The 24678-nt window shown below is 45.5% G+C and overlaps 1 pseudogene; it reads left to right on the forward strand.

The window, feature by feature from the left end:
* Positions 1-1310: 1310 nt before the first annotated feature.
* Positions 1311-19153, forward strand: LOC146184589 (uncharacterized; annotated as a pseudogene).
* The last annotated feature ends 5525 nt before the right edge of the window (positions 19154-24678 follow it).

Here is a 24678-nt window from a genome sequence, read left to right on the forward strand (position 1 = left end):
TCCGAACCTCGGCTGGCTTTCAGCGCTCGGGTCCTACGCTGCGGTTGCTGGGTTCGAAGCAGCTGTCATGCGAGCTCAATTTCAGTGCCCATCTGGGTGCAACCTGCTAAAATCCCAGAGGTGGTGGTAAGACAACGATTTACTCCGAAGCGGACAGTTCGAAACGCTATGACGTTATCTCGACAAGCTCGGCGAAGATTGCACACAGCTAATGCCAAGTAGACATTTTGTCGGAAAACAAGATGGCTATTGGCGCTGAAGAATTTACACGAGGGAAGCGACTCTCTTTTTTGTGCTAACATGCACAGAACATATGACAGAGATGAAAATATTTCCTCAACATAAAAGTAAGATCAGCCGACTTGGAGCATAGCTCATCAGAAAACAGCAAGGAACCTACCTCACAAATTCGGTAGCAGTCATCCCCGGTACCGAAAGTTTCCCGTTCTCTGCAATGTTCACTTTGACCGCCCATTCTAGCCGGCCCTTGGGGTCCCGTGGGAAGGAATGGATACGCAGGCCGCTTTTTCTGCCGGTTTTGGAGGCAACAGCGACGCATCGCTTCACGCACGCCTCGCTGCTTAAGCGCGCACGCGACAAAACGAGCCCAGCCCTCCTTTCTCGGCGTCACACATAATGAATGCGCCGTGAACTGCTGACGCTGCTGCCGGCCCGGCCGACGTCTGTTCAACACACTGCCGCGCACGCGCGTATTCTCCGTTTTCCCTTCCTCGCTCAACATGAAGGCGGAGGGAGAGAGTAAGTGCGGTCAGCGACCGCCCTCTGCCTCTTCCTCGAGTTCCCACTCGCCGATGAAGAATATGAGCGATATGACCATGGAAGAAGTTTTTCTTTCATCCATGGATATAACCGCGGAGATACGGTACTAGAGTCCGTGTAGAAGGTAGACCTGCTCCTACGCCCTGAGACACGGAAGCAGCTGTCAGCTGTTTGATTCAGTCGCGTTCGTACTGTTTAATATCCATGTTCGCACCGCGTAGCAGACGAAAGCCTTCTCCACTAGTATGGTTTCCTCGCGCAGGGACGCTCATGACATAACATCCATTGGAATACGGTGAGAACGATAGATTCGGCCAGTCGTCAGTGCGCGCGATAGCAGCAAGAAACTAGGTCGTATTTAAATGAACGCCACTTAGGACGGGCAGTTGCGCGGCTTGAAAAGGTTAAAAGCAGCGACTGTCAAAAAGAAAACACAGAAAATCGAGAGAATTTTGAATAATGATTCTATACAAATGTGGTTGTAGAGAGGAGAAAAACGTGCTATCCGCCGTCATCGCGGAAAAGCGTCGATGGAAGAACGAGCGAGAGGAAATAGGCTGCATCCGAGGGGTCCCCATGGTGGGGCCGACTTCGAGTACTTGCATTTGGCTCGCCTACGTATAGTGCTCGAACATAAAGATGGTGAACTCTCTTCGTTTTCGGCGGAGCTGAACCAACCTCTTTCTGAACCTACGCTGCAGCTAACGCCGCCAACGAGCTACGCATTTCCGAAAGATAATGAGAATCCGCCATTGGTATCCGGCGCCTAGGGCCTGATACCCAACACCTGGACTCGCAACGTCAATATCGCAGTCTGACTCGCCAGCGCTGATTAAGGGACGAACTGTTTCTTTTCAGCACTGTTGCACTGTTCAACTGTGCTTCTATTTTCTTTCTTTTTCACAGCAACCTTACACAGGCATAAGAGAATAAATACGAGCGAACAACATTCCTGAGCGATGAACTGTGAGCCGCGTAACCTCGAGCGAGCGCGCCCAGCGGGACGGAGCCGGCGGCGACCTTTTGTGCATGTCACGCCAGCTGGTCATGTGCACATGACCCTTACCCGAGACTAGAAGAGCGGGGAGCGATCGGCGCCGTGGGCCTTTTTGAATTGGTCGTGTATTGTAGCTAGCAGTGCGGCGGTGTGTTTCGGTCGGCGTCAAGGGTGCGGCCATTTCCCGCCGGAGGAACAAAACAAAAGCCTTAATTATCTCATTTTATTTCATACTCTAGCACTGAAAGTTTGGTGTGTGTGCGTGTGTGCGTGTGTGCGTGTGTGTGTGCGTGTGTGTGTGCGTGCGTGTGTGCGTGCGTGTGTGCGTGTGTGTGTGCGTGTGTGCGTGCGTGCGTGCGTGCGTGCGTGCGTGCGTGTGCGTGTGCGTGTGTGCGTGTGTGCGTGTGCGTGCGTGTGTGTGTGTGTGTGTGTGTGTGTGTGTGTGTGTGTGTGTGTGTGTGTGTGTGTGTGTGTGTGTGTGTGTGTGTGTGTGTGTGTGTGTGTGTGTGTGTGTGTGTGTGTGTGTGTGTGTGTGTGTGTGTGTGTGTGTGTGTGTGTGTGTGTGTGTGTGTGTGTGTGTGTGTGTGTGTGTGTGTGTGTGTGTGTGTGTGTGTGTGTGTGTGTGTGTGTGTGTGTGTGTGTGTGTGTGTGTGTGTGTGTGTGTGTGTGTGTGTGTGTGTGTGTGTGTGTGTGAACGTGAGGTAATTCGCCTGGGGGCGTTTATTTTCGCTCGCGCGCGCTTCAACGTGCCCGCGTGTGTATCCGCCAGTGGTGTGTTTCTTTTTATTTTCGAGAACGCGAATACTTTGTTGACTCGCCGGTGCAACGTCTGCAGTACCAGTAGACCCCTCTTTTTCATCTATCCCTTGATATACTCTAACCCCGTTGATTTCTTCTGTTTATGTTTTCATAACCTAATTAAAGTGTTTTTGTTCCTGAGGCAGCATCCTTTTGTGGTCATTCGTCGCTCGGTGTGCGGCTCCCGAGCCCCCTTAGAGAAGGCAGAGGCCTCCAGAGCAAATTGCGGCAAGTCACAGAGCAACAACCCTTCCCCCCGCCCGCCTCAAGACCAGAGCGGACAAATGCCCTCATTTTGAGATTTCCTCACTCGCCCCAATTTTCAATCAGTAGCCTTCACTCACTCCCATTTTTAAAAATACCCGGCCCTCCCTCTCCGATAAGAAAAATTGCTGCTCCTCACTTTCCCTCGCCCTCACTTTATCTGCCCTCCCTCAACCTCGCCTTCAGCAGTTTTATTATTAGTTATTTTTAATTGATGTCGATCTATGCAAATGTTATTGAGTTGAAGTAGGTACAAACTTTTCTTCTCTGCGTGCGCTTTCGGCGGTGTCAAGTCATGATAATTTATGCTTAGCAATCCTAATTCATCAAAGCTAACCATGTACTTAAAATAATTACGGGGGCTGTGTTCATGCTGTGGCGAGTCGTAAGAGCCATCTGGTAATTGTTCCAACAGCTGCTGACAGTGAGATATGCACTGCACAGGGAAACAAAGCGCTGTGAAAAGTGCAAAGAACAATTCATTCTGACAATGCCCTAAGAATCCAATCAAAGGCGAAACAGCGACGAGAAAGGAAAATAGCCGCTGTAGTAGTTATCCAGGCAAGCCTGCCCAACGGTTCACACTCCATATTTTTGAAGGAAAGAGAACGACGAAATTATCCACAACCGCATGAGAAAGGAAGAGATTCGAACTTCTCGCCAGCCGCAGACGGAAGGCATGAGACGTAGTTCGGCCTACTAGACAACAGAACAATGTAATCTAACTCAAGTAACAGCAAAACGCTATCGCACAGCAAATTTCCAGATGGTCAGGGAGTCCTGACCGTCGATTGCTTCGCGTAGAGGAGGTAGGAGAGGGGACATAGCATGTATGGTAGTAAATGTATGGTGTTACTTCGCAGACGCGTAGCAAAGAGGTTGTTTGGACACAGCACCGCAGGCACCACCAACGATGTCCTCCAATCACATTCCACTTCCTCCAGGAACATACAGAAACTCAAAGTGGAACACGTAACTCTCTTGCGCTTCTGATTTTCACGGACGCCGCCTCGAAACATGGTGCAAAATTGCTTTTGTTTTAATTTGTTTTCAATTCATATTAAATTTATGCGAGAGCAGAACAAGGCAGCGCTTACTAGAGCTTTACGACGTGCAAGGTGAACAGGCCAGCATTTCGTGCATAAGGTTTGATTCTGCTTCCTGAAGAGCATGCTTAAATCTAGGTTTGCATATAAGAAAAAAAAATAAATCTGCATGGCTACGCTTAGGTTCGGCTTGACAGTAAAGACATGGCATTTGCACCTAGTAGTTCACGCTATGGTGTCTGCTTTATTTATTACATAGGGGAATAACTTCACGTATGAGCCGCCCTTGGGCACGACGCCGTCACAATGCTCGAACGAACCTTCTGTCCTGGGCACTAGCTGTTGTTGTTCGCCTATACCAACTACCGAGTTATCTGTTTTCGTAATCTTCTTATTCTCTCTCGGACAGGGACAGCTCTTCGGATAGGCACGGCGAAATGGCGAGACTGGACAATGTATCTCTCACTACAAAAAAAAAAAAAAAAAAAAGTAGCGCTTAGAACCGGAACTGAAAAGCAGCACATGCACCTCGGATCCGCTCAGTACATGTTTGTCTATGCTCACATCTTCTGATGAGCTCATTCCAGACAGTACCCGCATATATGCAAAAGGCAACTTATCAGGCGCTGCGGGTTCCAGTGAAAAGCGTCCTCTTCGGCCGCGTCCCGTTAATTGTCCAGGCAGGCCGGTTCCCCCTCCCATTGAATAGATGCGCGAGTAGCTCTTGAAAATAGCCAGTTCTGAACGTGTTGGGCTGCTGCATATCTATCTGTGCAGTCGCATGCTTTCTCCTTCGTGCTTGAACGCTTACGCATGCGCATGCTTCAGATTATTTTGAAAAATTGGCAGTGCAAAAATGAAAATAAAACCCTATTGGATCATGTCCCCTCCGTGAGGAATATTGACTAAAACGCCATTATCGTAACGGCGCTTTTAATGTCACAAGTAATAAAGTGGCAAGATAATCTACAGCGTGAAATTCGAAGTAAATACCTGTTTTAACATAGTCATCTTCACAATAACGTTTTGTTTTTTGCGATGGCTCTTGTGCGGTGCACGCAGTTTTGCTGACTGAATAGCTAGGATTTTGATACTTTTTTGTGCTAATAATAATCAAAATTACCTTTACAAATTAGGATTCCTGTAAGCCATATGCGAGGCTGATGGGAAAAACGAAACCATCTACCGAATATGCCTACCAACGGGGCAGTATCGAAAATACATGTATCTTCGATAGTATCTTTAGACACATTTTGTGTATCGGTATTAGATATTGTGTTCTGAAAATGAAAGTATCAGAGTTTCGGTATCGAAAATACATTTTTAAAATATCATATATTTTGAAAATATTCGATGCTTAAGAAAACATTAAATAATCGAACCACTCTGAGACTATGAGTTGACGGCGCCCGCTCAGACAATAGTACAGGACCGGAGACAGCTCGGCTTGTAGTACCGCCTGAGTTCCCTACACAGCGTCAGCCACATTTCCAGAATCGCTTTCTTTAAAATTGAAGGCGGCAATGGTAAGTACGTGCTCACGAGGTGCTTTTCTTTAGAGCACGGAGTGCGTACCAGGAAGTTACAAAGCCTTTACCGACACAGAGAGATATGAGCAAAGCGGAAACGCAAGCTGAACATGCAGTAGGAATCACGCACACTGCACTTGCTCACGCACCCACTGTTCCCACCCTTTGCCATCCGTTCCCCGTCTCTGCGGCGTTTGATTCTGGTCAAGAAGTGCCCTGACTGTGCTGTCGGACGCAGTAACTTATGCAGAACCCAAAACCCCTGGGCTCTGCTTGCCGGCTCTGCTTGGCGGCAAGAACACAAGGTTCTAAGGCATCATCACGATGTAGTCGGCTAACCACGTTCTTGTAGTTACAGCTGTTGACGGAAAACAAAACCACAAATCCAAAGTAAACTAATGGCAATATAACTGCTCTGTTCACCAGCCGCATGCAGGTTTCACCTTTGTCTTTGTATGTATACCCAAGTACTCACAGTTCGGTTCGCATGAAGAGCATTAGCTTAAATATTTCGCTAGGCTGCTTGTGGAAGCAATCGCTTAACTGTAGCCATGGCTTCAATTAAATGTGAAGTTCTGACAAGGACAGCAGTGCAGTTAATAACTCCGTGCTGGTGTATTCGTTAAGCCCTTTCACAAAAACTACGCTACAGGAATGCTCTAAACATTCCAGAAAGCAAGTTAAAATTTTCTAATGTCGCTAATCGTATTACCACCTTTATTACGTTAGGATTTCAGTGATGTACCGACGTATCGACGATACCGTACCGAGTATCTGTATCGAAACTCGATTTTTATCCTGCATTTGTATTAGCATCGGAAACACAATTTTCACGGTATCGAGCATCGGTATCGTAGATACTCTTTCGAAGTATCTTGTCCAGCCCTGCTACCATTTGCTCGCTTATCGTTAAAAGAAAAATGCCGTAAGCTTGGTTAATAAGTTCCATATAGATGAGCGGTTGCTTATTTATTTATTGCTATACCAGCGCACGCGTACACCTAAGAAAACCTATTCGGAGAGCCAGCACTCAGAAACAAATGCTCACTGATGTACAAGCAAGCATTTTGACTTTTCAAAATTTATTTCTCGAAACTGCATTTGGCCACACGAACACTCATTATAAATAACGATAACGGAGAAATGCTTAACTGAATGTTATAACTCTGTGCAAAAGTTCAATAAATGAACGTTTCTGTAATAAACTGGGTCATACTTTTTGAATTAGATAGAACTCTGGTGTAGTTGGAGGCCGTTCATGGTACAAAATTGTGTAGAGCGTGTGTAGCTCTGTCTCTGTACACATAAATTGTGCGACAAAAAGTTTATCGCAAACATTTTTTTTTTTGCAATCATGGCTGTGCTCTGTAAGGCAATGCTTACAAGAAGCAGCGGCAAATGCACTTGCAGAGTTGGCATTCTGGAACAATGCAAGCATGGTGTTGCTGTGTGCTTATAGTAAAAAGCATGGCCTCAGCGATCACCCTCGCGCGCGTTTCTCTCCGGCCGTTCCAATCGGCGCGCGCCCCAGCCAAATGTTGAAAGTTTGTCAGTTCCTCCAGGCGCCACCAGGCGGCAGTGCGCGCCTATGCGTCGATGCATCGTCCAGCCCGCTCGCGGCGTATCTCCGCTGGCGGTTCTCCCGTTTTTTGCGCGTGTACATTGACGAAAAATTTGTTACGAGTGTGTCACGTAGCCTTTCATTTTTAGCTGGTTTTCCAGCAAAGACTGACCGCAAGGTGTGTCCGAAATGTTTCACAACTTAAGTGTTGTGTTTACTACCGAAGCGGAGTGTGGATGTTCTTGCTGCGTTCACATAGGTAATGCGTTCCGTTCTACTTAGAATTTACGCATTGTGCTCGTGTAGATAGTTTTCTTTGCTGGTGAAACAGTTGCTCGTCAAGGCTACCTCGTGTAGGTGGTAGTCTTCGAATTCCTAGCAGTCACTCGTGGAGCCGGCAGTCAATCAACGTTACGAGCGTATGCTCGAGTGGTCAAAGGCATGCATGTTTCTCAGCTGCAAGGTCTTGTTGCAGTTTGGTGAACTGATGAGACATTCGCTTTCCTCCCCATTTTTAATCCTAAGGCTTCTGCGCTTGCTTGCAAATATAAAAAATTCCAGTGGAGCGTACATCGCTACATTCCATGTGTGGCGTACATGTCGCTAGCTTATGTTGCTTACTTCGAAGGGTGTTCTCTTCTAGCTTTGTGCAGCAAGAAAGGACCACGCTACTGAAACAACGAAGATAATCATAGAAAAGTTGCTTAGGCAGAGCTTATCAACGCAGGAAAAATAGTAATTGCTCAAGCAGCTTACCGGAAAAAAAAAACCTGCTGAGCAAGATAGGAGCTGCGTGTTTAGTCTGGCGAATTTTATCTTTGCGAATAGAAAACTACGCAAGTAGTCATCTTGTGGTGATTGAACTTGTGGGATTCGGGCTTGCTGCGGCTGCCCTTCGCGCGGCCGCCGCCCGCTTCCCAGTTGTTCTCCCCGTTCCCTTTCTCCCGCCTGAGGCGGCGGAGAGGGGCTCGAGCGACTTGTCACTGTCGTTCGGGCCACAGCTCCGCCCTGGCGTCCCAGTGGCTGTTCTCATTGGCGCCTTTTGGCGGGAACGCGGCACCGCTTCGACAGCCGCGCTCGCGCGACTGTCCGAGCGGAGCTCAAAGAGAGTCCCCTCCGAGACATCGCAAGGTGCGTACGCAACTGTTCTTGTCTGCCGGCCTTTGTCCGCGCAGACCAGTGTGTACTCGAGTTCGTCTGCTCCGGGTCGTACCATGAGAGCACAACTCGAGCCTGTCGATCGTGATCCAACGATCCGCGACAGGCGTACCTTGCGGTGGTTGCCCACTCCCTCTCAAAGGAACCCTTTGGTCACTGCGAGAGAGATCACAGCACGCCCTTGCGTGCTTGCGGCGCGCACTCCGTGTCACTTGTGCGCGCAGGGGAGCCTAGCTCCTCGCGCGCTCCCTTGACACGGTGACTGCGTATGTGTGTGTATGTGCGTTTTGTATATATGTGTATGTGTGTGCGTACGTGCGTGTATGTGCGTTTGTAAATATGTGTGTGCGTATGTGCGTTTGTAAATATGTGTATGTGTGTGCGTGTGTGTGTGTGTGTGTGTGTGCCGCTGGAGGATGGCGTTTCAATAAACGTCTCCTTTGTGAACTTGTAGGTTGGTGTCCTTGCAGCGAAGTGCTCTCCTCCCGGTGGAGGTTGAGTGCGCGCTGCAGTGTTTCAGTGCGCGCGCGGTGACGGCTGATCGGGGCTTCGGCTCGCGCGACGCTCGAACCCGCGGTGGTTGGTGGCCTATGTCCACGTAGAAACCACAAACTTTGTAAATAACTAAATGTTTGTGTGTACGTCTTGCTTGTGCTTGCTCATATTGTTTTTCTCTTTGTCCACCTCATGAGTTTTGTAAAAAAAACAAACATGTCGTTTTTAAATTGCTCACAGTGTTTGCCTCGTAATTTTGTTCAGAAAGTGGCTAGTATCATTACACCCGGCGGATGTTTAGTGCCATAATTTTTCTGATAGGTTTCGCATATCATGAAAGTTAATGACAAATTGCTAACTAGTGTGGGAGGCTTGTGTGCGAGTGCCATTCTATAGTCTATAGTCATAATTCTTTTGAATTAACCCAATTGCTCGGCTTGGCCCTCTGCGTGTATAGGCGCATAGGAGTAACAATTAAAAATAAAAGCACTGCACCCAGTCTGTAGCATATGCAAACAAGTGAAAACAGGAGATAAGCTGAAGCTCGCGTGATAATTGCACACATTTATGCTATGGCGGGCCGCGTAGTTTACAAACGAGGTATAGCTTCTCACTTTCGATCGTATAAGCTGATCCGTTTTTAACGGCATCACTTCCGAAAACCTCGCATATACTCATATGACAGCAGAAGTGCCTGAACGTGCCCCGATTACCCTTCACCTTTATTGAACGTTTTTTTTTTTTTTTTTTTTTTTTTTTTACTATTACGCAAGCTTGCCATAAGGCATATTATAAAAACACATGTAAATTGTTTTCCGTAAGGCCTCTATCGAACTTGCGTGCTTACGATCTTCCAAGGCTGCTTTAAAACAGTGCGAGAAAAAAAATAGCTATAGTGAGATGCATCTAAGTAAGCAATAATCATGTGGCTGTGGCGGAACCATTTAGAGAAATGCATTCGTGCGATGGATGTTTATGTAAGTAGCCGCACTGGTAAATACTGTATTTAACGAATTAATGAACTCGCAAATGTACTGCGACAAAAACAAAATAAAAAAGAAGCGGAAACACAGCAGAGAGCGCCAGAGCACGCATGCATGCTTCGGGCAGGCATGCAGCTTCGAGTATTCGCTGCCCAACTTTTGCGCATGTGGGCCTGTAGCGAAATTGTTGGCTGCCGTCTTGCCCGTAGCATTTTCAAGATGGAAGCTCGACTGTGGTACGAGCGCAAGCTGAGGAAACTCGTGTTTTATTGTTTGCGCCAAGCTGCGGCGGAACACTTAATGCATAGGGTGCCTGGATGCTCTCTCTCGCCCCCGCTCCGTTCAGGGTGGGGACATTCTTAGAAGGAGCTGTCGCCGCCTCGACCGGTTTTCGTAGCCGCTGTCCGCCATTGCATAGCCCAGTCCTCACGGAAGCAGCACGTGTGAACTTTGCGCGGCCGCCTGGCTGTGGTTTTCGGCGCAGAATGCCTGGTTGCTGCGTGCCGTTGTGCACGAACCACTCCAGAAATGGTTGGAGAATGTTTCATTTTCCAACAGAACCGAAAAGAAGGCTCCTGTGGATTGTGAAAGTCAAGCGCGACAAGTGGCAGCCGACAAAGGGATCGTGCGTATGCCAAGTGAGTATTGTGCCTTCGTTTTTCGTGTCTACAACTTATTGCCGTGCACGTGTAGTAACCGCTATTGGAGTCTGTCCGTTTGTGCTGTGCAATGTGTGACACCTGGCAGCCTGTGCACTAAAACGCAATAAAAAGGCTGTCATGTAACGAATGAGTTTTCTATGCCTGCATCATGAAACTGTACAACGCCAGAATCTTCCGAGGGTGCTAAATATGTTGCATGCGAACCAAGTACTGAAAGAAATAAGCGTTGATGATCCATATCGATATTATATTAAAAGCTTCCCTCATTATGTCCCGGTTCTGACATCGCCTGCAGGCCCACTTTGAAGAGAACAACTTCGAACAAAATCGGGCCGACGGCTGGAAGAAGTTGAAACCAAATGCTGTGCCAACCGTATTTTCCTTTAACGGTAAGTACATACAATACTTTGACATCAGCGTTGCATTCATAAGGCCGCTTGCCGTTGTCGTATTTTGACGAATGTCAACGGCACTAATGTGCTAGCGCTTGCAATTGCAGGCGTAAATCTAATTCCGGCAACGGGCATTCTTATTTGCACCTTCAACTTGTTCATTATTATTATTATTTATTTATTTTTACTTTACTAATATTATTATTATTACTTTTTTTTTTTTTTTTGCTGTTGTAGCCTTGCCGCGGCAGAGGAAGCCACCGAAAGAAAGGATGCGACCTCCTGTGTCATCCGTGGCATGTGAAGATGAATCTTCACTAACAGCTGCCGCCTCATCACCTCAAAGCAAGGAAACAGCTTCAGCGTCCCTCAAAAGCAGCAATGAACTACCTCCAGGACATGACTGCAACCCAAAAGCAGCCAGCCTGAGCCTTTCGCCAAGTGACAGAAACAACGCTCAAAGCTCGGCTTCTGCTGCGCTGTCTACTGGAGTTCATGACCAACAATCTGCTAATAGCTCCTGCGCAGAGTTAAATAAGCAACTGGCAGATATGACGAGAAAATATAACCAGCTCCATGAAGCGCACAGCAAGGCAAATACAACCATTCAAGGCCTTAAAAAAAAAGTGAATAAGCTGGAAAATAACTTAGAAAATGTTGGAAAGCGCATGAAGTTCTTGAACAAAGATCAAGTGGAAGCACTTTCACGAAACAGTAACCAGGGGAGCACATGGTCACCACAAACAATCCGGCAAGCACTTCAGATTAAATTTGCATGTGGAACCTCGGGTTATGAAACAGTTAGGAGACTTGGGTACCCACTTCCGTCCAGTAGAACTCTTGCGCGTCGCCTACAGGGTCTGAAGTTTACGCCGGGGATCCTAGCTGAGGTGGTCGACTTGCTAAAGATGAAGGCATGGAAGACGTTGAGAAAGACTGTGCCCTTTTTCTTGATGAAATGGAGATCACCGAGGGATACGAACTTGATCGTGCTGGAGATGTTGTGTATGGGGGAAAAACTTTGCCACTGAAGCCAGATGAGCCTGCACACCATGCCCTCGTATTCATGGTGGGTGGCCTCACTCAGAGATGGAAGCAAGTAATTGCATATCATTTCACTGGAAGCCACGTCGATGGCTTGACCCTCAAGGAGTGCGTTCTGCAGATTGTTGAACTTTGTGCCGACATTTCGCTGAGAATCCGCGTCGTGACTTCGGACATGGGAGCTTCAAACCGGGCGATGTGGCGGGAGCTTGGATTTGCGAGTCACAGAAATTCTCATACTGTTTGCACAATATCACATCCTTGCCTGGAAGGTAAGGAGCTTTTTTTTACTGCAGATGCAGCACATGTTCTAAAAAATATCAGGGGACAACTTCTGAATTCATCTGTGTTTACTTTAAGTGATGCAACTGTATGTGAACATGTTGTGTTGTGTTGTGTTGGGTTTTTTGGCGCATAAGCAACTAAGGCTATCATGCGCCACGAGCAAGGTGAAAGTTTTGTTTTGCAAGAAATGGGAAAATGAGTGTGTTAAAAACTAATTTGTTTAAAAATCTCCTTTTAAAAGCTTGGGTTGTTTTAGATCCAATGGCGCTTAAGCTGCCAACACCATGATGTGCTTAGCACAAGGTTTCAGTTTCTCTTAGTGACGTATGTTTCATTTTTTCCTACAGTTTGTGTAAAACATTTGCTTCCCTTATGAAACTAAAAACACAAGATAAATCAACAAGTCCATCATCATCTAAAATCAGTTTAGGGTGAAAAGGAATGTATTCTTTGTAAAACTTTGCAAAAAATTTTTTTCTTATCCTTTCAAGACTTGCGCATGTGAAAAAAATGTGGTTAATAGTTAGTTCCTCTCCGCATTTTTCGCATCGTGGTTTCTCTTCTTTTTTCAACAAAAAATTGTGTGTCAGGTGCGTGTGTCCAATGCGGAGACGGCATAGGATCACTTCTATAAAACGCTCCTTATGCCGGCACGACATCCATTCTCCCAAAATGGGCTTTACCAAGTGTAGTTTATTTCCCACTTCACTGTCCCAGGCAGACTGCCATTTTTCTTTTAATTTGAGATGTACAAGTTTCGTACAGTCTTTGTAAGGTATGCTTATGCTCTTTATTTGCTTGTCGCGGGCTTCAGCAGCACATGTGTCTGCTCTGTCATTGCCTTTAATGCCCACGTGACTCGGGACCCAGCAGAATTTTACGTTGTATCCTCGAGCTATGGCTGTTGCTATATTGTGTATTATGTTTCCAAGTAAAGGAGCGGCTGCATTTCTGGAATTTAGAGCTGTGAGAACACTTTGAGAGTCTGTAAATATAATGCTGTTTATGACATTCTCTTTTAATATTTTCTCTACGGCAACAGAAATGGCATAGGATTCAGCAGTGAAAATAGACGCACAGTGTGGAAGTCTTATGATTTCCACAGAATCTCCTTGCACAACTGCACTTCCAGTGTACACAGCAGTTTTAGATCCATCGGTATAAAAGTCTGTGAAGTTTTTGTACTTTTCCTGCAAATTTAGGAATTCCTGAATAATGTGCTCTTGTGGGGTTTTGGTTTTTGGAAACTGTGTGAGAGTGAGGTCACAGATTTCAGGAAGACTGTACCATGGAGGTAGAGGGCTGTTGTTTTGTGCGACATCAGGCAAGGTGTCCAGGACCTGCAACTCACTGCACATGCTTTCGAATCGCATGATCAGTGGCCTTGTTGCTTTGGGTTTATTTGTGAAAATTAATCGAGAGGGGCAAGTCGTGACAACTGGATAACAGAGGTGTTTTTTCTGTGACCTTATTCTTAGAATGTAAGCACACGTGAGGGCTATTCGTCTGTCTTCCAGTGAAGGCTCATTTGTTTCTACATACAGGCTGCTTATAGGGGATGTTCTGTATGCACCGCATGCAAGGCGCAGACCTAAGTTATGTACAGGGTCCAGTTTTTTTAGATATGAAGGCCTAGCTGAACCGTACACTATACTCCCATAGTCCACGCGGGAGCGTACAACAGAACGGTATACATGTAAAAGACATGCCCTGTCGGAACCCCAATGTTTCCGCGAAAGAACTTTCAGTATGTTAAGAGATTTTGAGGCTTTCTTTTTTAGTGTGTTTATGTGAGGTAGAAATGTGAGTTTTTTATCGAAAGTAATGCCTAGGAATTTGTGCTCTTCTTTAACTGGTAATTCGGTTCTATTTAAGTGCAAGACAGGGTTGTTCTGAATACCCCGTTTGAGTGAAAACATAACTGCCACCGTCTTTTGGGGGGAAAACTGAAACCCATTTTTGTCGGCCCATGCCACTAGTTTATTTATTGTTATTTGTATTTGTCTCTCACACGTTGATATATTGGAAGAGGTGCAGGCTATCTGGAGGTCATCTACGTAGAGTGAACACATAATGGAATTTGGGATTTCATTGGTAATGGAATTGATTTTTACAACAAAAAGCGTTGTGCTTAGAATGCACCCCTGAGGTACCCCATTCTCCTGAATGAAGCTTGTCGACAAGGTGGTACCGAGGCGCACTTGGAATGAACGATGTGAAAGAAAGTCTTTTAAAACACTGAGCATTCGACCACGGATGCCCAAAGCTGCTAGATCACGTAGGATGCCGAATCTCCAAGTTGTATCATATGCTTTTTCTAGATCGAAGAAAACAGCGAGACAATGCTGTCTATGTATAAACGCCTCGCGGACAGTGTTTTCGAGGCGTACTAGGTGGTCCGTAGTTGAGCATCCTTTCTTAAAACCGCACTGATGAATATTAAGAAGTTTACTTGATTCTAAAATATAGGTTAATCTAGTGTTTAAAATACTTTCAAAAGATTTTGCTAAACAACTAGTTAGGGCTATAGGCCTGTAACTCCCAGGACAGGTCGGCGGCTTGCCGGGTTTTAGGAACGGCACAATTATGGCTCTTTTCCAAGTCTCCGGTATTTTAGCTAGTACCCAGATTTTGTTAAAAAACTTTAGAAGCGCTTCTACAGATGCTTCTGATAGATGGGCGAGCATCTCATAATGAATCTCATCAGGACCAGGTGCAGTTTTTTTACCGCAAGCGAGAACATCTTTCAGTTCTTGCAGCGTAATCAGCCTATTGTAAGGTGTGTTCGTGCTGCCCCTCGTAGGAAGTCTATATTTTTCAATCCTGTCCTTGTACTTTAAGAATGTTTTTGTATAGTGTGCAGAACTCGAAATTTTGTGGAAATGCACACCTAATATATTAGCTTGTTCTTCGATGCTTGTCTGTGTATTAGGAGCTGTGAGGATTGGAATTGTGAATGGGGAGAAGCTGCCATTTAGTTTATGAATTTGTTCCCACATTTTTTTTGATGTTGTGGAGCTGTTTATAGATGTAACATACTTCTGCCATGATTTTTTTTCGGCATTACGACGAATATATCGAGCTTTGGCTCTTGCTTTTTTAAAAACTGTCAGATTTTCATATGTTGGGTATCTCCGAAAAATACCCCAGGCTTTATTTTGTTCTTTTTTGGCTTCTTTACAGTCCTGTGTCCACCAGACTTTGTGGTTTTGGTGCACTACTCCTGTGGATTGGGGAATGGATAGACGTGCTGCCGCAAGAATGCATGCTGTAAATATTTCATTCATTTTGTCTATATCAATTTTCTCTGAATAAATTTCATTTAGACTGGCTTCTTGCCTGAACAAAGACCAGTCAGCTAAATGCAGTTTCCACCGCCTGGGTTTTGTCGGGATGACTGATGGTGAGGATGATAAGCTGATCATGACAGGAAGATGGTCGCTTCCGTACGGATTATTTAAAACTTCCCATTTAAAATCTGTAAAAATAGAAGGTGAACTAAAAGACAGATCTAAACAACTCGCTTTGCCTGTGGCTGGGGAGTAGTATGTTGGATTGCCAGAGTTTAGGAGACACACATTGCTGCATAAAATAAAATCTTCTATAAGCTGACCACGAGTATCTGTTTGCTCGCTGCCCCAAAGACACGAATGAGCATTAAAATCACCAACTAAAAGATACGGCTCGGGAAGCTGTTGTAAAAGGTCTTCTAAATCATCTAGTGTTATCTTCATGTGTGGTTGGAGGTATACTGAACATACTGTGATGGTTTTATGTGTTAATAATGTGGCTGCTACCGCTTCAAGTCTGGTATTAAGAGTCAGCTCCTGAGCAGCGATTCCAGTTTTCACGACGATGGCTACACCACCCGAGAGTCTGCTGGACAGCTCCCGGTCCCGGCGGATGATTTTATAATTTTTAAGGAAATTTTTGTTCTGAGGACCTAAGTTGGTTTCCTGGAGACACAAAGCCAATGGGGAGAATGTAGCCAGGATGTCCTTTATGTCGCTGTAATTATTTAGTAGTCCTCTACAATTCCAATGTATTATACAAGCCATCTTATTTTATGAAAAATGTGAAAAACTAGCTTAGGTTTTTTTTTGGCCCAACGACTCGGGGCCTGTCTTTTTTTTGACGGTCTAAGCTGTGCCGTCGTCCGTCTGACGTCGAAGGCACAGCCCTACCGGGGCTCGTGTCCATTGCCTCCTCTTCAGAGGCAGCGGAGGAGCGCGCCCCAGATAAGTGTTCTTTCGTGTTAGGCCTCGCCTCATGAGGAGAGACCTTCAGGTTTGTCAACCCGGAGGGCTGCATAGCCTTCTTTTGAGATGGAGGTGGGGGAGCAGCATGAGCCACTTCCACCTGGGGCGCGGGTAGCCCTGCCCGAGGCTCACTCTGTGTGGCCTGGGCAGGTGCTATATGTTGGTGTGGCACCCCGCGCTGTTGTGCCATACCAGAATAACTTGGTTTTGCAGTGAACTGAAAAGCAGGAGTAGTGGCCAGTTTTTGTCGCGCTTCTTTATATGACAAGTTTTCTTTTGTTTTGATAGTGATTACTTCTTTTTCAGTTTTCCACGTGGGGCAAGACCTTGAATAAGCAGGGTGTTCTCCTTCACAGTTAGCACACTGCAATGTGGTTTCGGTGCATTCATCAGTTGAGTGTTCTTTTGAAGCGCATTTCGCACAAGTTCGGCGACCGCGACAACTCTGTGAGCCGTGGCCGAATTTCTGGCAGTTAAAGCATCGTCTAGGGTTCGGTATATAATGTCTTACACTTATCTTCAGGTAGCCTACTTCAATGGTGTCAGGGAGAGCACTGGAAGCAAATGTAAGGACAATGTGCTTTGTCGGGATTTCTTTGTTTTCTTTTCTTATCTTAATCCTCTGGACATTTACAACGTTCTGATCAGCAAGTCCTTCTAACAGTTCTTTTTCTGTCAAGTGTATGAAATCATTTTCTGAAATCACACCTCGGACAGTGTTCAGTGATCGATGAGCAGTGATCGAGACAGGTATGTCCCCGATACACTCAATGTTGGACAGTTTCAAGTATTGCATGTAGTCTTTCAATTCAAGCAGTAGGTCTCCACTTGCCAGTTTTTTCACCTTGTAACCTGTACCTAGTGCACTTGTCAGTGATTTCTCAACTATGAATGGGGAGATAATTCTCGCTGATTTTTGCTCTTCTTCACTATGTATCACATAGTACTTTGGGAAAACTTCTTTGTTTTTTTGAAAAAATTCATGGGTTACATCGGTCCGCCCTCTTTTGAGAGGGCGATCAGTTCCAGAAAGAGAAGCAGCCATAAAATGTGATATTTTTCGGCCAAAGTGGCAGCCACCCACCATGGAGCCCAACAAGGGGACGGGAAAGGAGCTTGTACAAAGAGTCCTGGCCACGTCAGCTGTACACTCTGACTATAACCAAATACGGCGTAACGCAGGGTGGTTAGCCACACAAGGTTAACCCTCGCCGCCAGGAAAAAGGAAAAAGCGAGAAGGGAGGAGAAGACAGGAAAGTTCTGAGAAAGAGGATAGGAAAGTGAAAGATGGAGGGGAGGATAGGAAAAGGCGACTGCCGATTTCCCCCGGGTGGGTCAGCCCGAAGGTGCCGTCTATGGGAAGCGTGGGCCAAAGTGGTGTGTTGCCTCCACCGAGGGGCCTTAAGGGTCCAAACACTCGGCATTGGCTCAACCACCAGGATCCCCTTTTCCCCAGACACGACGATGCCACGCACGGCTAAGCGTGGGTGCTCGGGGTCCGTGGTGTCGCACAAAACACACAAACACCTGCTTTAACAGGTGCCCCCTGCGGGGGTATGTGAACATGGCTTGCTATCTAACGAAGTAAGAATAGATCATGTACGCGCTGTAGTACAGTATGACAGTGACAAAGAACTTAAAGTAGCTCCAAAGCTCTCAGAGGCGCATGTTACTGCCGGCCACTTCACTAAAATGAAAGTAGGAGTAGCTGTACAGTTTTTCAGAGAGGCTCCATCCGCAATCCGGTATCTGGTGAGGCATCAAATTCTGGGCCCGGAAGCTGAGACAACCGCGTGGTTTCTGGAACTCATTTCTAAATGGTACACGATTATGTCTTCACGACACCCATCAACGGCCCTAAGCCTTCAAAACATGGAGAAATACCATTCAGCTATCAGCACACTTATGCTGGCACTTGATACCATTCAAGGTATGAAAGCAGGCAACACGCCTCAGTGGAAGCCATCTCAAGCAGGTCTTATGATTTCTACAACCGTCGTTCTTCGACTCCAGGACACGCTCTTGAAGGGAGAAGGCTACAAGTTTTTTTTGACTAGTAGAATACTCCAGGACTGCCTGGAAAACCTATTTTCCGTCGTACGTCTCAGGAAACCGGTTCCGAATGCCTACGACATGAAGTGTGCATTGAAGCTTGTTTGCGTGAGCCAGTTTTTGCACACACCAACGACAACAAACTATGAAATCGACGATGGCCAATACCTTGTTGACATGCTGTCGAAAGGCCTGAAAGAGCAGGCTGAAGCAGAAGTAGAAGGCATTGACGACGCGGAGATATTTTTCATTGAGGAGTTACAATCAGCTGATTGCGCTATTCTTTTCCACATTGGTGGGTTTCTTGTCAAAAGCATTGTCAAAGCGTTTGACTCCTGCGAACAGTGCAAGACTGCAGTCTTGGGATCCAACAGCAGTAAGCATGCATATTTAACAGCGCTGAAAGAATATGTTAGCGATGGGAACAACCTTCACTATCCAAGCGGTCCAGTCATGAGCACCCTAAAGTCTTGCGAAGAGCATTTCCGCGGCATCACCACTTGGACTGATAGCGCACTCACCATTAAATCGCCAGTGCAGGCAATAACAGCATATCTGAGCAAGATGTTGCGATTCAATCTGGAAACATGCGAACAGCACAAGGAAGCAGTTCAGAAGATGCTCGTTTCAAGCTACGCGAGACTGCGGTTACGCATACACCTTCGTCAAATTGGGGCAAGAACAATTAATGGAAATGCAAGTAAGACATGTGCAGGAGTCAACCTGCCATAAGCTCAGAAAGTGTCATGTTTTTCTCTGTACATAGCCACATTATATGTTCCTCCATTTTGGTTTAGGAATAGTGTTTCAATGTTGTCTGCTTTTGTCAATTTGGGATTCTCGTCATGCTACACATTTTCTATTGTTTTCTGTAATTATTTGCATTTTATACTCAGCTCATTTCCCCTTCTGGCTATCTGTTAAACGAATAAAAGCTTTCAAAACATTGCTCTGTACGCCTGTTCTTTTAAACTACGGGTGTATCCGGAACTAGCATGATAATAGCTGCTGAAGTATATTCCCCAACACTGATGTCAATACCAGTATTTACATCTATTAGGATTTTTTTTTATTCATACAATTCAAATTAGCATTTTGATGCTTCGTAATGGCACTTCAGTAAAAATTTAAAGAATTCAGCCAGATTGCTTTGGGAACGTGTAACATCTAGAGTTCGCCTATACTAAAAGGAACAAGTCCACACCATGTCAATAAGGATCATCTGCCATGCGCGGCGCGAGAACACAGCGATTCACGTCTCGTACTTTCTACGCGAGCATTTCCTACATGGAAGCAAAAAAAAAAAAAAACACGCCTCGTTTATAGGACAACGCTTTGCAACATAGGTTGAGCAAAACTATACCATCAAAAAATGAGCCTCCCTGATCTATTATTATGGCCTGCCACCTCTTCAAGGGTCTTTGTCAGCGCGAAACGCGCATGCGGATGAAAATTTAGTGGTACATTCGTGTGCTTGGAGCGCGCTACCCGAGTGACGGGCTACGCAATGGCGGACGCCGTAGCAGACGACGCGGTTGTCCTCACCCTGAACGGAGCGGGGGCGAGAGAGAGCATCCAGGCACCCTATTAATGCATAGGTGGCAAGCGCCGCGGTGCGGCGAAAGACGCTGCCACGCCCCTTTTCCAACTTACGCTCTCTCCGGCCGATTGGAACGGCCGGAGAGAAACGTGCGCGCGAAGGCGATCTCGGAGGCCATGGTAAAAAGGACCAAGAGGAGCCATTCCGCACCCCTGGGCACAATAACTTTCCTCCCTCTCTGAACGCCGTGGAATGCCAGCCAGACGCGCAGTGACCGGCAACATGTCTTTCCGTGCACCTGCGAGTAAGATGGCGCGTGCACACAATGAAGGAGAGGGTGCCTGCGGCACGAGAAGCTAGCGTACCAATCGGGACGAGGCTGGTTCAGTGCGCTCCGCCAGCGACGTTAACGACCAGTAGTTCAGAAATGGCCGCCAGAAATACGAGGCGGCTCTGGTGTAGTGAGAGCAAACTATAGGTGCGCTCCCCTTTTGGAGCGCGTATTTCCCGAAAATATCCGAGAACACTGCTGCAATGGAGACTTCGCGCACATTTTACACGGACATTCTTGAGCCTATAGAATTTGGAACAGCAACAAAAGCGTCAAAATCTTCAGCGGTCCAATCGAAAGCTACACAGTAACGAAAACTGAAGCGCTTGGCCAACCGTTCCTGCCATTAGGTGTTTCCTTTCAGTCAGTATTTAAAAGAAGTGCCGCATACCATGGCTCTCGGGCGCGGAGGCTAAGGCGCGCCCCATCTGCCCACATTCCGGCTACAGCCTTGTAGAACACTGTACCCTCCCGAATGGAACATCTTCCCGGCCTAGTACGAGTAGTAGATTTCGGAGTGGCTTGTTGAGCCAGTTGGTTGAAGAGTATGTTGAAACAGCGCTACAACAGGGACAGATGATTGAATGTGTGTTTGTCTCTATCTGTCCGTGTTCTAGCGCTGTTTTAACATAGTGGTTTTCGTTGCTTTTTTTTTAGTTTTTTTAGTAAGACACACATGGTGTATGCGTGTGTTCGGTACAAGGAAGAAAAAGGTTAGTTATATGAGGTTTTAATGAAGCAACAGCAACTATGGCTATATAGCGCCAAACACAAGGTTACATGACTTGTTATGTGAAGTGCTTACAGTTACGGTTCTGATATTTGATTTAAAACATTGGCTTTCTTAAGAAATGTACAATCTAGAGAAATCGTTTTCGTTTTCAGTTTGTTCAGCAAGACACAAATGGCGTATGCGTGTCTTTGACACAAAGCAAAAGAGGGGCAGGAGGCTCTCGCTCACACGAGATAGATACGACCAACTGATCAGCACGGGAAATCCGCGGAAGAGAGGAGACGTCTTTCCTTCCACAGAAATGGCTAAGCAGAATCAAAATGCAGTCCTGTTATAATTTTAACCTGTCATCTAGAGACCTAAGGACATACCATGACTACGCGGAAATGAATTTAACCTCAACTGTCCGCTTGCTTATTTTGAGTCTGTCTTAGAGTCAGTGTGACGCGCTGAAGGGTAGTGTTTCGCGTTCAGTAGTAAGTATCACGCGAAACTCTGTTTTCTTCCCCGAAGTCTTTCTTTTGTTCGGACCTAGCAGACGCTTAAACGGTATGCGAGACAGGTGCTCTCTGGTGCTACTCTCGTTTGGCGACACGCATAAAAGAAGCTCATCTCAGCTAATCATCTGTGTGTTAAGAAAATGCATCGACACTTAAAACATTCTCATTTTCATAAAGTCGTAAGCTAAGATATTACAGATCAATTTAACCAAACCAAAACGATAGTACCTGCGGGGATTTTGCTCAGGGTGTTTCTCGAGGTCCAAGCGCCCTGTAGGGCTGAATTTCGATGTCACCCTCCCATTTCAATAGGTCACAACATTCCTTAGCGGATCGGGCCCGGCCCGTGCAAACTTCTATCACTGAGTGCGAAGTGGTGTTTTGTAGCTTTCCTCGAATCTAAACCCTGTTTTGTATTGTATTGTATTGTATTTGGGGTTTTTTGGCGCATAAGCAACTGAGGCTATCATGCGCAAGGTTAAAATCTGTTCTTATTTGAAAAGGGAAAGAAGGTTCATTAAAGTTTACAGTTTATTCAGAACGTCTGCTTCTTTTAAAAAACTAAGAACACATGTTAAGTTTATTATTGCTCTTTCTCCTAAAAGTAATTTGGGATGGAAAGGGATGGCACGATCATAAAAAATAGTGAAATGCTTTCTCCATAGTGTCTCTAGTTTTGGGCATGTAATCAGTATGTGGTTGACTGTGAGTACTTCTCCGCATTCTCCACGCGTAGGCTTATCTTGTTTCATTAGCAAAAAGTTATGTGTGAGATGTGTGTGCCCGATACGCAGACGGCATACTGTAACCTCCATGAAGCGTTCCTGATGAGTGCTTGTTTCCCATTCTTCTATTATAGGCTTTACGAGGTGCAATTTATTACTTTCTTGGTTATTCCATATAGACTGCCATATATCCTTTTGTTTTCGTCTAATTAACTTTATGCAATCCTTATAAGGTATGTTTACTTTCTCTATTTCTTTCCTGCCTGCTTGAGCAGCACACACGTCCGCTCTCTCATTTCCTTCAATGCCCATGTGGCTTGGAACCCAACAGAATATTATGTTATGTCCTTGGGTTGATATCTTTATTACATCGTGTATTATGTTACCGAGTAATGGCATGACTGCATTTCTGGAGTTTAGAGCTGTGAGTGCACTAAGTGAATCTGTATAAATAACACTGTTCTCAGTGCCCTCATACACAATTTTTGCTACAGCTACCAGGACAACATAACACTCGGCTGCAAATACTGATGCACATTGAGGAAGTCGAATAATTTTTTCGGAGTTCCGATCCACTACAGCGCAGCCAACATAAGAGGCAGTTTTTGATCCATCCGTGTAAAGCTCTGTGCATTTTCTGTATTTCTCTTTTAGTGCGCGATATTCTTGTAATATATGTTCTGTAGGAGTTTCGCTCTTTTTGAACTGTGTAAAAGTGAGGTCACACACTGTTGGAAAGTTGTACCATGGGGCCAGGGGCCTATTTTCTTGAGCGACATCAGGCAAGGTGTCCAGAATATGGAGCTCACGGCAAATGTCTTCAAATCGCATTATCAATGGTCTTGTTGTCTGAGGCTTATTTGAGGATATTGTTCGGGGGGGGGGGGGGGGGGGGGGGGCAAGTTGTGACAATCGGGTAACAGATGTGCTTTTTCCGTGTCCTTATTCTGAGGACATATGCGCATGTAAGTAAAGCTCGTCTATCTTTCAGTGAAGGCTCGTTAGTTTCAACATAGAGGCTATGCACAGGAGACGTTCTGTATGCACCACAAGCAAGGCGGAGGCCTAAGTTATGCACTGAATCTAATTTCTTTAAATATCATTGCCTAGCTGATCCATAAACTATGCTTCCATAGTCCAAGGAGGAGCGCACAACAGAGCGATATATATGCAAAAGGCATGCCCTATCAGATCCCCAATGTTTGCGTGAAAGGACTTTTAGGATGTTTAGGGATTTGGAGGCTTTCTTCTTTAGTGCTTGTATGTGAGGGAGAAAAGTGAGTTTTTTGTCAAAAGTAATGCCCAAGAATTTGTGGTTATTGTTTATGGGCAATTTGATTTCATTTAGGTGCAAGGTAGGATTGGGCTGTATGCCTCGTTTGAGCGAGAACATAACTGCCACTGTCTTCTGCGGGGAAAATGTAAACCCATTTTCACTGGCCCATTTTGTTAGCTTATTTATTGTTAATTGGATCTGTCTCTCACATGTGGACATGTTGCATGATGTGTAGGCTATTTGAAGGTCGTCCACATAGAGTGAATACATTATGGAATTTGGTATTACTTTACTAATCGTATTCATTTTTACAACGAAAAGTGTGGTGCTTAAAATGCACCCTTGGGGCACACCATTCTCCTGCAGAAAGGTTCTTGATAAAGTGGTCCCAAGACGTACTTGAAACGACCGATGTGACAAAAAGTCACTTAAAACCTTTAGCATTCTGCCACATATGCCTAAATCTGCTAGGTCGCGCAATATCCCATACCTCCAAGTTGTATCATATGCTTTCTCAAGGTCAAAAAAAAAAAACGGCAAGGCAATGCTGTCGATGTATAAAAGCCTCTCTGATAGTGTTTTCAAGACGCACGAGATGGTCAGTTGTTGAGCATCCTTTTTTAAAACCGCACTGATGAATGCTTAAAAGTTGATGAGATTCTAAAACAAAAGTTAGTCTGATGTTTAAAACACTTTCAAAGGATTTCGCTAAACAGCTGGTGAGAGCAATGGGCCTATAACTACCAGGAGATGTCGGCTCCTTTCCGGGTTTTAAAAATGGTACGACAACAGCTTTTTTCCACGCCTCTGGCAATTTTCCTAGGACCCATATTTTGTTAAAAAATTTTAATAGTGCCTCTATGGCAGGTTCGGATAAGTGGGCGAGCATTTTGTAGTGAATTTGGTCAGGACCAGGTGCAGTTTGTTTACCGGCAGTTAGAACATTTTCTATTTCTTGTAGTGTAATTAAGCTATTATAGGGTTCTTTTGTACCACTACTTGTAAGGAGTTTTTGTTTCTCTGCTGTTTTTTTTGTGTTTTTTAGGAATGTTTGAGTGTAGTGTGATGAACTGGAAACTGCAGAAATATATTCACCTACAATGTCGGCCTGTTCTTGTATAGTTGTCTGTACTCCGGGGGCTGTTAGAAGGGGAATGGTAAATGGAGAGTAGCTGCCATTTAGCTTTCTAACCTGTTTCCACATTTGTTTTCATGTTTTTGAGCTGTTTATAGAAGTTACATAGTTCTTCCAGGAGGCTTTTTCGGCG

Source organism: Amblyomma maculatum, chromosome 7 (genome assembly GCF_055883805.1).
Source record: "Amblyomma maculatum isolate TAMU_Amacu chromosome 7, ASM5588380v1, whole genome shotgun sequence".
NCBI lineage: Eukaryota > Metazoa > Arthropoda > Arachnida > Ixodida > Ixodidae > Amblyomma > Amblyomma maculatum.